General features: G+C 47.0%; 1 protein-coding gene across 2 annotated transcripts in view; it reads right to left on the reverse strand.

Moving 5' to 3' along the window:
- Nucleotides 1-12,941, reverse strand: part of MSI2 (musashi RNA binding protein 2) — a 339,416-nt gene that overhangs the window by 190,500 nt on the left and 135,975 nt on the right. The gene's annotated exons all lie outside the window — the stretch shown is intronic.

A 12,941-nucleotide genomic window follows, 5' to 3' on the forward strand; every position in this document is an offset into this window, starting at 1 on the left:
TAGATAGCTGTTACTAAAAGTAGTGGGGCGCCTGGGTGGCTCAGTCAGTTGAGCATCTGTCTCTGGCTCAGGTTATGATCCTGGGGTCCTGGGATCGAGTCCCACACTGGGCAACCTGCTCAGCGGGGAGTCTCCTTCTCCTTCTGCCCCTCCCCCTGCTCACTCTCTCAAATAAATAAAATCTTTAAAAAAAAACACTTAGTATTTGCTATCCCTAAATATGATTGATAGTTGGTAGTTCCTTCCAGCTTTCAAATACAGAGCTCTAATAATAAATATGCCTACTATTAAACAATATTAAATATTAAACCTCTGTGTAACAGGAAAGCCCAAAATATGGAACACTGTTCCAGTACCTGCCCAACAGGCCTCCCGATGCCATCTCACCAACTTGTGATTTTTACTTATTTTGTAAATTGCTTGTTTTAGTAGAAGCACATTGTGCCTCCTTCTTAAAGGAAGTAGGAGGAGGAACAGAAGAAGAAGGAATGCAGGAGAGAAAGAAAGAGGAAAGCCAAGAGGAGTCTAGAAGGTTCTACACGTCCAGGCCTTGTCCCCCACTCCAACCGCTCCTGCCCATCCACCCACCGTCCTGTACAGGTCCCGAGCCTCCCACATGACCCAGGTCCACTCCCTGCCCAGACACGTGAGTGGAGATACCGAGTCGGAGTAATCACATGCCCTCTCCGTGTCCACAGGCACTCCGACAGAAGGTGAGAAGGACCGCCTTGGGGCCATTAAGTGAGGACATTAAAAGCGCTGATGTAACTAAAACACATTAACCTGGAGAGGAAGCCAGGCTATAAGCTGCAGCCCCACCGACATCATAAAAAGTAAAGAGGCCTCAGTAATGGAACCAATGTTACAGCCGCTGATATAAATTATACCTCGGAACAGGGGCGAAGGGGGTGGGATGTAAAAATGGAACAAGTTCAAACTTCTTTTATTGTAATAGTCTCCAGTTGAGCATAATCACCAAAGCTATAGTGCGATACGATTGCCAAAACTAGACAAACATCTGTGAGGTGGATTCATCTCAGAGGGGGGGCCGACAGCCTGTTATCATTAAAGCCACGACGCGCACTCTGCGATTGAACTGCAGGCCGCCTTGTTACTGCGTTTGCGGAGGCAATTGTACCAGATGTTGGCAACTATCTTCAGATGGATGACAGGCACCTGCTGTGGAGGAAATTTAGCTCCTCGTTGGCCTCTCTGATTTGGGGGCAGGGAGGGAGGGCCAAGAAGAAGGGCCCTTACAGATACCCCATGGAGAGAGGCACTAACCCAAAGTGACCAGGACGGGAGGTTAAGCTCGCCAGATGGGGGCCCGCCCACCTGCTCCCATTCAGTTCCTGGCACCAAAGACCCAGGAAAGGTCCGCGAGGTGCTGGAGGGAAGATGGAGAACTTGAGGAGGCCTCTCATCCAGGCAGGAGAAGACCAAGCTCTGCACACATTAGCTCCCCTCAGCAGGTTGCTCTTGGTAACGGTCTCCGAGACTCTTCAAGAGATCCTAAATTTGAAACATGGCTATGGACATTAATCATCATTAAAAGGCAAACAGGCAATTTTCAAACCATGTCATGCTGACTCAGATAGAGACAAAGGCTCGGGAAGGGGGGAGAGCAGGGATGAGAGAGATAAATACCACCCATGCCACCATGGACAAATAAAAATCATGAGAGCCCATAATTCATTTTCCAGAGTGCCCTGAGCATCAGCCGCTAGTTATGTGGCAGAAATGATTCACTCCAAAGTCAGCAGGGCCAACCCAGGCCTACCTTGCTGAGGGGTACTCTAGCAGAAAGACACGGATAAAATGCAACCGCAGACATCCCAGCCTCTGGAAGTGCAACCTGACCCCTCCTCAGCCAAGGGTGGTCAAGAGATCCACCCAGAGACTCCACAGATGGGTTCAGTCCTGGAGGGCTGAAGTCTTGCTGATGAGGTAAAGTCAAATCGTGTTTGCCCTTGCCAAAATGTTCTAATGAGGCCTCTCAGCTGGCCTTGGGGATTATTTCTGAATACATGGTGATTCTCCTTCCTCTTGGATAATCAAAGTTGAACCAGACACCTCGTACTCGACTCATTCTTGCTATGGTCGCTGAGGCAAGAGCACTGAATCCTGACAACTGCCCTCCAAGAGAGGCAGCAGCTGGGCCTCAGTGGCACCAGCAGGCCATCCGGGCCCCAGGGTGCCCTGGGACACGTGACCCAGGTTCCAAAGTTACTCTTGAACTTCAGTATCCTCCCCTCCAACACCCCTCCACATACGTCTACATGGCTTGGAGTGACAAACTGGTCTAGTCACAGCCAAAGAAATTCAACGGCTTGATCCAGCTAGTTGAAAAATATAACACGCATGTTAAATCTGAGTTTTCTACCTCTACTAGTAGCCCAGTTTGGGCTTACTCTCATACTTAGCCACAAAACAAAACGAAACATGCCTTTCAGCCTGTAATTAAGGTTGTTTTCATGTCCTTAGCCAATAAGAACTTCTTTGCTCTGTTAAAAAAACAACAACCAATACTTCAAACTTCCTAGGACAGAAATGACAAATTTTCAGAGAAACACTTACTAGAGAATACAGAAATCAAGGCATCAATTTAATTTCACACTCTACCTGCCTTGGACTAATTTGTGTAAATTACATTTCATACCAAGAACCTCAGCCCACGTGACCACAATGGAGAAATAAGCAGCTTGCATCAAATTGAGTTTTTCAGGTATAAGTATATAGCTCTTTTTAGTGTGTGAATGTTTAGCTGAAATTTCAAAGCAGGTTTTATATAAAAATTTCCAAGTGTTAATTTCCACATTTTCATCGACACGTCAATGTCATTGGATTTTTACAGAGCTAAGGAGTGCAAATTAATCTGTGTGGATCTGGTTTTTTTCTTCTCTTAGAAAAATGATTATAACCAAACTCTCAGCTCATGGGCGTGAGTTAGCAGAGTGAAGGATCTGCTCCATGCAGCTGCACACAAGTTTCCATTTTGACCTTCCACATTCAGGAATGTGGTTGGACAAGTGATGCGAGACGAGCAGGCCTTTGCACACATGTTCTCAGATGGGATCCTCTAGCCTGCGGCTGTCACAGCCACACGGAGCACTGAGCAGCGGCACCCGCCACAGAAGAAAAAGCAAGACCCCAGGATCACTCCTTGCCTGTCCACCATAATGTTCCTTGCATGTCTACCCTCTCTGACTGGCCATGTATTTGCAGCTCCTTACTCTGAAGAACTTTTCTAAATGGATGGGAGGGTCAGCGTGAAACCACACGATGTACCTTTCTGATGCACGTCTATACTGAAAGGGCCATTCTTCAAAAGGGGTATCCGTGTGCCCCCAAAATCAGTTTATGACGAACTCTAAAACTATCCACAGTCATATGGAATCCTTACTTTCTGTTGAGACTCAAGTTAGAGACTGGGAATGTCTGTAGCGGGAGACAGCAACTTACGGCTCACAGGCCAAACCCGGCCCGCTGCCTGTTTTTGTGAATAAAGTTTTATTGGAACACAGCCAGCACTCGCTCATTTACATGCGCCTATGGCTTCACACCAAGAACCTCAGCCCATGTGACCACAATGGAGACGCTTTTGCGCTACAGCAGCACTGAGTCGCTGAGACAGAGGCCATATGGCCCACAGATTCTAAAATCTTTACTATCGGGCCCTTTACAGTTTGTCAACCCCTCTTCTACATAAGCATGGTACTGGGAAGAATATGAATAAGAAAATGTGACTATGATCTCTTGAGACTGGAAGGGCTCAACACATATAAGAATGGTATTGCTTTTTGTTACCTTAACGAAAAGAAAGGTATCTAGAAGGAACACACTTGATTTGGACACTTCATATAAACTTTCCCTCCAGAGGTTACAAGCTATGGGTTTTGCAGAAAAACCACTAACTTCAACGATCATTTTGTCCTAGGTGCAATGCAGGAGTCATCTCTGTCAATTTCCTTGGGCTGCCGAATCCATTCGCCAGCAGGGCGCGGGTTAAATGCATCTGGGAAGCAATAGTGAGGCTGAACATAACTGAGGCAGCCTGACTAATGCTTTCTGAAGCTTTCCAACACTGAACAGTGTCCACTGCCCTGCCCATGGGTCAAACAAACTCTCTTGGCTTGTAGTTGCTGGTGGGGTCGAGGGATAAGATATCAGAGAGGAGCTGCGAACTTGGCAAGAAGAGGAGACACTTCGAAATCCCAGGGCATATCCTCAGCAGTTCATATATTTGGGCAAGGAGAATGCAGGCATCTGATTTGAACTCTGCCTCCCCGTCTGCTTTCCAGCTGATGACAAAGTCAAACTCACTACTTCAAGGTCTCCTGACGTTAGCATTCTCCATTTGTTTCTTTCCAAAGTGGGCACAGTTAGGGCTGCTCTATCCAGGGGCAAGACACATGGGCGGGGGGGGAACTCCTCCCTAGTCTCCATGCCAACTGACAGAACCCAGAACGGCTGCCAAGAACCCTTTCCAGGTCAACACTCTGGTTGGTGCTGAAGCAAATGTTGACATAACCCACCTTCAAAGGCTGTTGTGGGGAACAGGCAAGATGGCAGATGTGAAAGCAGGGGAGGCACAGAGGAGGAGCTCCCAGCAGCCACCACCCTCCCCACCCGTCGGTGATGGCTGGCAGGCTCCTGGCCTCCCCTCACTGCACTGCAGTTCTCTGTACTGGCATCCCTACCCCTTGCCTATATTCCCCTCGTGGGCAGGGACCCTGCCTCCCTGATCTCTATGAACCCAGCACTGTGTATAACACCTAGCAGGCACTCGAGATTTGGGTTACTGAATGGCAGGATGGCTGGACAAGCATCACCACCCCAGGTGGACAAGCAAGGACCATCCATCTCAGGACTTTTCAATAACGGCTGATGGAGACTTCTTTCCTCCCCTTCTGGCTGGCTCCATGGTCCCCTGCCAGCCACAGCTTTGCATCCTGAGGGCTCCTGAATACACCATCCCCAGCCCTGCAGGAACTCCCCCACCCCACGACATGAAGCTCTCCCTGAGCACAGGCCTATGAGGCAGACGAGTTACAGTGAAGAGACTAAGAGGAATCAATGTAGGGCACCCCTCACAAGGCAACCCCAAAGTGAGAAGCCCTTCAAGGAAGTGGCGTTCAGTTAAATACAACCAGACGTGCCCTTGTTGAGAAGGGATGTTACAAACAGACAGCACTAGAAAAATCCCAGTCCACGAGAAGGCAGAAATTTCTATCAAACAGGCCGTTTGAAATAACTTGCAAGTGAATTACGGCAGCTACTTCCTATGGGAGGGGAAATTATTTTAGGCGGCTTTCCAGTCCCATGTGCTGCTTTAATCTGAGTCATATGCAAGAAATATTTATTGAGGGTGGAAGTCTCCCCACAGGTGTGTTTTAAGTGCAGGCCGTGCTGAAGCACTCCAGTTAGCTCTATAAAGCTGCCTTAAAAGAACATTTTTAATGCGCTGTCTCATTTGCTTTAAACTGATTTCTCATTGCAAACAAACAAACCCCCTACAAATATCTGCTTTCCTGCATCCACGGCCTCTGCTGCCAGGCATGCACCGAGTACTTGGGGACGCCACCATTAAGATGGTGGTTTTCAATAGAAACTTGGCATTTATCATAGCGAGAGCATTATCTTCTCAACAGAAGCTGACAATTTGTCCTATTCCTCCCTTGAGAGAATCCAGTAAGATCGCATTTGCTTCCCCTGCATGCTGTTTCTCCTACTACAACATTTCTTTGCCTGGAAAGAAAATATTGTGACTCCTTGCCATATTCACTTCATTAGCATAAGAGGAAAAAAAGCCAAATCCTCCCATTGGCCTCCCCCAACAGTAGCTCCAGCTGGGCTAAATCTAGCAGGATCTTAGATGCAGGACTTCTGTGGTTCAGGATCTGTCACAGAACTGATGGTTACGGAGGCATGGGGGCAGAGACTGGGAGGGTCCAAGAAACAAGTCCCTTAGAAACTCAAGACCATCCATTTAGCATACAGGAAGGGCATCGTACAGATTACTGTAGAGAGTTTATAGGTGGGGGATGAACCTGGTGGAGGTCAGCAGTTTGGGACCTTAGACAGACAGGGTGTGTGTGTGTGAGGAAGGAGGGGGGATGAACGTGGGGAGGGGACCCTATTACTCAACACCCATGTGACAGACACAGCGGAAACTTGTCTCCTTTTATTCTCACAGCCACCCTGTAAATAAAATTGTATCCCCACTTCAAGGACAAGAAGTGAGGCTCAAAAGAGCAAAAGCACTGGCCCAAGGTCACAACACTAACAGCCAACGGCAGCATCCAGATTCAAGCTCAAGTCTACTTGAGATGAAAGTCCAGAATCGTTCAACTCCATCCCACATAACAATTCCCAAGAGCCTGGCAATAAAATGCCAATGGCATCCCTCTGCTCTTTCGAGAGGGAAAAAAATGTACCCACAAACAAGTTCTCTCTATCCACAGCCAGACTTACCAACATCAGAGATGTTTGTGCTTTGGCTTAACGTTGTTGGACCTGTTTTTACTGCCCAGCCTGGATGATCACAGAACAAGTCTGGGGAAGAAGCTGCCCAGAGCCCGCCTACTGTTCCCACCCTGGGAGGATCCATGCATCTCTGAGCCAAGACGAATCCCACCACAGACCCTACCTGAGAACTCCCTCTCAGCAGCCCCACTACTTTCTAAGACCAAAGACAGAAAGGAGCAGGGGAGACGGTGAGACATGAACAGATATACCCCGTTCTCACCCCCTCTCATCCGTCCCTTTGCCAGCAGCTGTGTCTACCCCTTACACCCAGACCCACCTGAGAGGCTGCCTGCTCTGTACAAGCCCCACCCTGCCCAGATAGTCCCTTAGGTCTATTAAACTTTTACTGCAGGGTAGAAATAGCTCATTTAGGGGCACCTGACTGGCTCAGTCAATAGAGCGTGCGACTCTTGATCTCGGGGTTGTGAGTTCAAGCCCCACGCTGGATGTAGAGATGACTTAAAAATAAAATCTTAAAGGGGCGCCTGGCTGGCTTAATCGGTGGAGCATGTGACACTTGATCTTGGGGTTGTAGGTTTGGCCCCATGTTGGGTGTAGAGATTGCTTAAAAATAAAATCCTTAAAAGATATAAAATAAAATCTTAAAAAAAAAAAAAAAGCTCATTTGTCCCGGATTCAGGGGAACGATAGGTTCCATGTAAAGAAATGCTCCAGATAATTGAATATATTCTCTTAAAGGCTCATTTTTAAAAAGAAAAATTGTAATTTTACCATTTGAAACTCCTTCTCCAATGACTGGCACAGCTCTGCCCTCTAATACAGAGGGCCCATTCATTCTGTCACTATTTGCTGAGCACCAACTACTGCCCAGGCACTGGGACAGTCCTGGTGCTACACGGTGAGTAAACAGATCCCGCTCTACGTTGGCGGAACTGACAGTCTACTCGGGGCAAAGAGGGTACTCGCGTTTAACTTTTCTCTTGTACGATAAGATTCCCGTTATGGGTTCTCTCAGCTCTTGGTTTGTTTTCTTTATAACACAATTTGTAATTACTTTTAGTATTTACTTGTTTGCTCTTGGCTGATCCTCCCCGACCCCATCCTAAAACTCAAGCCACAAGTAAGCAGGGATCTTGTCTCTTTTGTTCACTGAGGCACCCTTGGATCCTAGCTCAGTGCCTGGCATTCGGAAGAGAATCAAGATCTGGTGAATGAATCAATGAACAATGAATGATGCACGAGGCTGTAGAAAAGATGCCTTCTGGACCTAATGAGGAAGGATGGCTATTTCCCTGCACTAAATGGTCCCACAATGTGGTACTTCGAAAGATCTGAGTCTTTTTGTTTTTATAGGGTTTTTTCCCCTCCTCTTTACACGGAGCTTATTAACATCTTCCCACCCCTTAATAATTGCTATAAATTCAAAACCAGAAAAACAAGCTTATTAGAATCACATGAAAAGGAAAAGGAAAAAAACTTAAATGAGGATGTAAAAAGCTCTCTCAAGAGGCTAAATAAACTCAATAAACACGTCAGTGGATCAATACATAGAAATATATTTTGATAAACATCAGCTAAATGATATTGGGCCAATTTCCAGACACTATCTCCTGCCCCCCCTCCCCCCCCCCACACAAAAGTTTAATTATTCAAACAAGTTTAAAGAGTTCAGCTAGCAGGGTCCAACCAGAAGAATTCTCTTCTGGCCCACATCAGTTCAGCATTTTCCATCAAAGCCAGAGCAACTCGAGGTTAATTCCACACACCGGAGGCACCAGGGTAGCTGGAATAAATTGGAAGTATGTGCCACAGACATTTACAAGACACTGAATCTTCCTCTTTAGGCTGAGAGGATCCAGGAAAGACTTTGCACTGTGTGTTATCCCCAAGGTGGGGGGGGCGGGGGGGCACACTGAGTGGTAAGCCCACCCAGAGGACAGATGGGAAAGAAGTAAGAGCCTGTGGCCTGTACGTGCATGTATGTGCTTGCACACGCACCCAAGTCAGGGCTACTGCTGGATAGGACGGGAGAGGCAATTCCAGAGGCTGAACCTGGGTCTCAGAGGATAAAAATTACAGCAGCTGATATTTCTAATATTTACAAAGCACTTGCTCTATTTCTGGCAGAATGCTAAGAACTTATAATATAGGTATTAGTTCATTTTTTTTTTAAGATTTATTTTACTTTTAGAGAGAGAGAGAGGGTGCACACACGGGAGGGGCAGAGGGAGAGGAAGAGAGAATCTCAAGCAGACTCCGCGCTGACCTTGGAGCCCGATGGGGCCCGATCCCACGACCCTGAGAGCGTCACCTGAGCCGAAACCAAGAGTTGGCTGCTCAGTCGACTGTGTCACCCAGGCGTCCCTATGTACTAGTTCATTTAATCATCGTGTCGATCCTGTGGGGTAAGTACCATCCTTATTTCCATTCTACACATAAAGAAACTGAGGTAGAAAGACGTTAAGTGACCCGCCCAAGGTTACAGAGCTAATAAACAGGTGAACTGGATTTGGTATCAGACAGTCCGAGTATAAAATTCCACGCCCTTATTACCAGGCATTAAGCTAAACCAGGGGGTCGGCAACTGTGGCTGAGGGCCAAACCCAGCAGCCTTCTGGGTTTTGTAAATAAAGTTTTATTGGAACACAGCCACAGCCATTTGTTTTCATACTGTCTCCGGCTGCTGTCATTGACACTACAGTGGCAGAGCTGAATGGTTGTGAGCGACCATCTGGGCCACAAAACCGAAAATAGTTATTATCTGGCCTTTTACAGAGAAAGTATGCCAACCCCTATGCTAAACAGTAGTAATTCTCAATGTTTCTACCCAAGTGCTCCTAATGGTCAAGGAAATTATGGGACAGCCCAGAATGACTGGGGACAGGGACCAAGGCGGCCAGCAGCTCTCCCGAAATGTCTACAAGTCTCATGGTTTTTTCAAACACAATTATGCAAAGTTTGCATTCTGTGCCATAATATTTCTTCTAATATAATATGTCAAAAACAAACAACCATAAAGTCATCGCTTCCTGAGAAAGGTACCACTGTAATCCTACGGCACCGCGCACCGCGGGTCCTGGCACCCCAGACACCCGAGGGAGGCGGCCCCGCAGGAGCAGCTCAGGGGTAACAGCAAACCGCAGGACCTCCGCACCTCGGTCCCTACTGCAGTCCCATGGAGGTGTCCGGAGCAGGTCATTTACACTCCCCCAGCCCTCCTTTCCTAACTTTCACACGAGATCATCCTCCTCCTGCACGGGGCTGTTTGGACGGAGACAAATCAAAAGACACTCAAAAGCTGTCAGCAACCAAGAATCTCTGAATCCGAGCACAGATGCCAACTTGGAAGGAAGAGCTATGACACCAAGAAATCCTCCTTTTTTGCTACCGGAACACATATATCGGGGCGCCCAGGTGGCTCAGTTAAGCATCTGCCTTTGGCTCAGGTCATGATCCCAGGGTCCTGAGATGGAGCCCCGCATCGGGCTCCTTGCTCAGTGGGGAGTCGGCTTCTCCCTCTCCCTCCTCCTCTCCCCCCACTTGTGTTCTCTCTCTCTCTCTCTCAAAGAAATAAATAAAATCTTAAAAAAAAAAAAAAAAAAGCACACATATATCAATAAAAGAAATGGGGTAGTCTTTTTAAAAGATAAAAATTTTAAAAAAGTGTTTCCATATTAGAGAATCGGCCAAGTCCCTCACCAGCTCCTCCAGCGCGCCTCTGCCTGGTGCTCACCCTTCCCTCTCCCACTCCCTAAGAAAGCTGAGCATGAGATCGGGAAGGCCACCTCTGGGCAGCCCATACTCTTATTTATGTTCCCTAAAGTGAAAAGCCCCCTAAACTGTTTTGGTTTTCTCTAAATACTAACAGTCTGCAAACAATAAGCAAGTCTGAAAATATTTACCTCCGCTGCCAATCATAAAAAGACCGTTAGCAAACTCAATGACCAAAAATCTCTAATTTACAACTAATCCGATTGCGCAAATTGCATCTTCTACTACAGACCACGTAAAAAACGACTTCCTGTAAACAAACCACTCTGCTGGGTTTCTCTAATCGAATTAAATCCTTATTTTGCTCTTTAACTATAAGGAATTCACTTTTCTCAACACGGGGCAGAATTTTTTTATTTTCAAGAGATGAAGAAATAATCCCCAAGCAGGAGCCCAGAGAGGAACCCAAAGGGTCCTACACTCCAAGTAAATGACCAGCTGTCCCTTGCTGCAGGGCTGTGGGTCTGTCTGTCCTGCCTCCCACAGGCCGCTTCTCCCTTAACACTTACTGGCCTGTGGGAGTGCAGGAAGGCAGACTGTAAAATGGATCTGAAGTAAGCATGCTGGAAGACACAGGAAGGAATATTTAAATCTGCCTGGAGGTGGTCCAAGAAGGTTTCATCCCTTTAGGAGTTGCAGGCCAAGTATCTCCACTTTCCCACCTCCCCTTTATTCAGGTAACCAACTCACTCTGGTCTGCATGCCCTGAGTTCCTGGAAACTCCTCAGTCCTAGGCAAACCAGGACAGCTGGTCACCCTACCTCTACCCAGCCCTGCTCTTCTCCCTACAGTCAGGAATCCGTCAATACTATTCACTGGTTGCCTGTAGTGCACTGCCTCCCACCACCCACCCCACACGGGCAACAAGGAATCATCCAACCCTTCCACAGCCCCTCCACCCAGATTCTTCCATCCTGGAGATGGCCTCGTCCCACAAACGCCCCACCAAGAAGAAAGAACCATCACCCGGGCGGCGGAAGGTATGTGGACTCATGGCAAAACAAATCCCACTCTGCCAGGGACTCCACTCTAGGAGGACAGCACCAAGTGGAGAAAAATGGAAACGGGGTACACAAATTCAATCTATCAAATCTCCTATTTATTTTATGCAAAGTTTTCCTGGTGCTTATTAATACCAGCTTTCCCTCTACCATTTAATCTCTGCTTCCATTTCATTCTTGGAGGCCTGTGATTATTCTAATTCAGCATTTGGATGACTTCATTTCCGCTCAAGTACACCCAGGTCAACTTGGATAGAAAAGAAAGAGGAGGAGAAGAAAAATAATCAGCTAAAAGCTATTAAATATCAGCCGTGTGCCTCATGATTGGTTTTAAAGGCAGTGGTGAGGTTAGCAACAGTCAGAAACTCAACCCTTCTGCCTCTTCCTGCATATCAACATTTTTCTGGGGCTCTCACTCTTATGGCTTCGAATGTAAATAAAGCCCGGATTGGCAGCCCACTTGGAGCTAATTCACAAATACCAAGTCTGAATATACAGAGCTGTAAAAATTTAGAGGGTGGTAACTTGACAGATCCGGCCCTTCTACAGAGAGACTAATTCTCAGAGGACAAAAGGGGGGTGGGAGGGAAGGAGAAGAAAAAGAAAGAAAAGAAAAGCATACACGACCCATGTAATGGGGTATCCAATTGACGGGGTGGGGGGTGGGCAGGAATCTCCATATCAATGTTCACTCCACCAAACAATGGAATTCCATTTCTATGCCAAGTCTAAATGAACTGAGCTTTCTCTTCCATAAGAACCACTCCTTGCACCCACTGGCACAAGCTCGAACCGCGATTTCTCAGACACTTGCCATTCCCACTGAAGTACGTCCAGGGGGAGAAAGGCTTTCTTTCTCATGCTAACAGCTCCATTGTAAGTGACATCTTCAGAGGCTGCCAGGAGGGCTCTGGGAAGGTGAGCTGGTGGAAGTGCTTAAAACCCCTTCTCCACCAACCCTCCCAGGCTCATTAACTCCTCCCTGTCCTGGGCCTCCCCCTTCTCGGGCCCCCTAGAAAAATTAAATCAAGCTCCACCATCCTGGGAAAGCCCAGTTAAATAGCCACGCCAGAAAGTTCGGGCCTGGTTCCTCTACCTACTATGCATGTGAAGCATGGAATTTGATTAACATAATCTCAAAGTTTTCCCAGCTTGCTACCCAGAAGGCATCCTGTTTTGCTATTTGTATATTTTAAAACACTGTTAACAGAGCAATAATAATGTCTGATGCATTTGCCCAACAACAGCTGGCTATATTTTATACACTAAAAAGGAAATGTGAAGTTTTCCTAGAAACCTACTATTTCAGGAGCCCCTTTTTTTAAGCAAGAGAAAAGGAGAGGAGAGGGGAGGGGAGAAGAGGTAAGAAAAGAAAAGAAAAGAAAAGAAAAGAAAAGAAAAGAAAAGGCAGAATTTATTAAGTCTGATCGTGAGGTTGGAGTGCTCAATTAATTTCTAACTCGCCTCACTCCACTGGCTGCAACAGAAATCGGTCTCCATTATGGAGGAAAAAGTTCATCAGGAAAACACGAAGTTGTTTTGTTTGGTAGGAGGGTTTACCTGCAAAGCCCAAGGATCACGTTACTTGTGGGTACTGCTTGTTTGCTTGCTGCCACCTGGCCTAGGAAGCTGAGGCAGGCAGATGAGGGAGGTTCTCCTGCGGCTAACTGCGGCTCTTTG

The sequence above is a fragment of the Halichoerus grypus genome, chromosome 2 (genome assembly GCF_964656455.1).
Source record: "Halichoerus grypus chromosome 2, mHalGry1.hap1.1, whole genome shotgun sequence".
NCBI classification, from domain to species: domain Eukaryota; kingdom Metazoa; phylum Chordata; class Mammalia; order Carnivora; family Phocidae; genus Halichoerus; species Halichoerus grypus.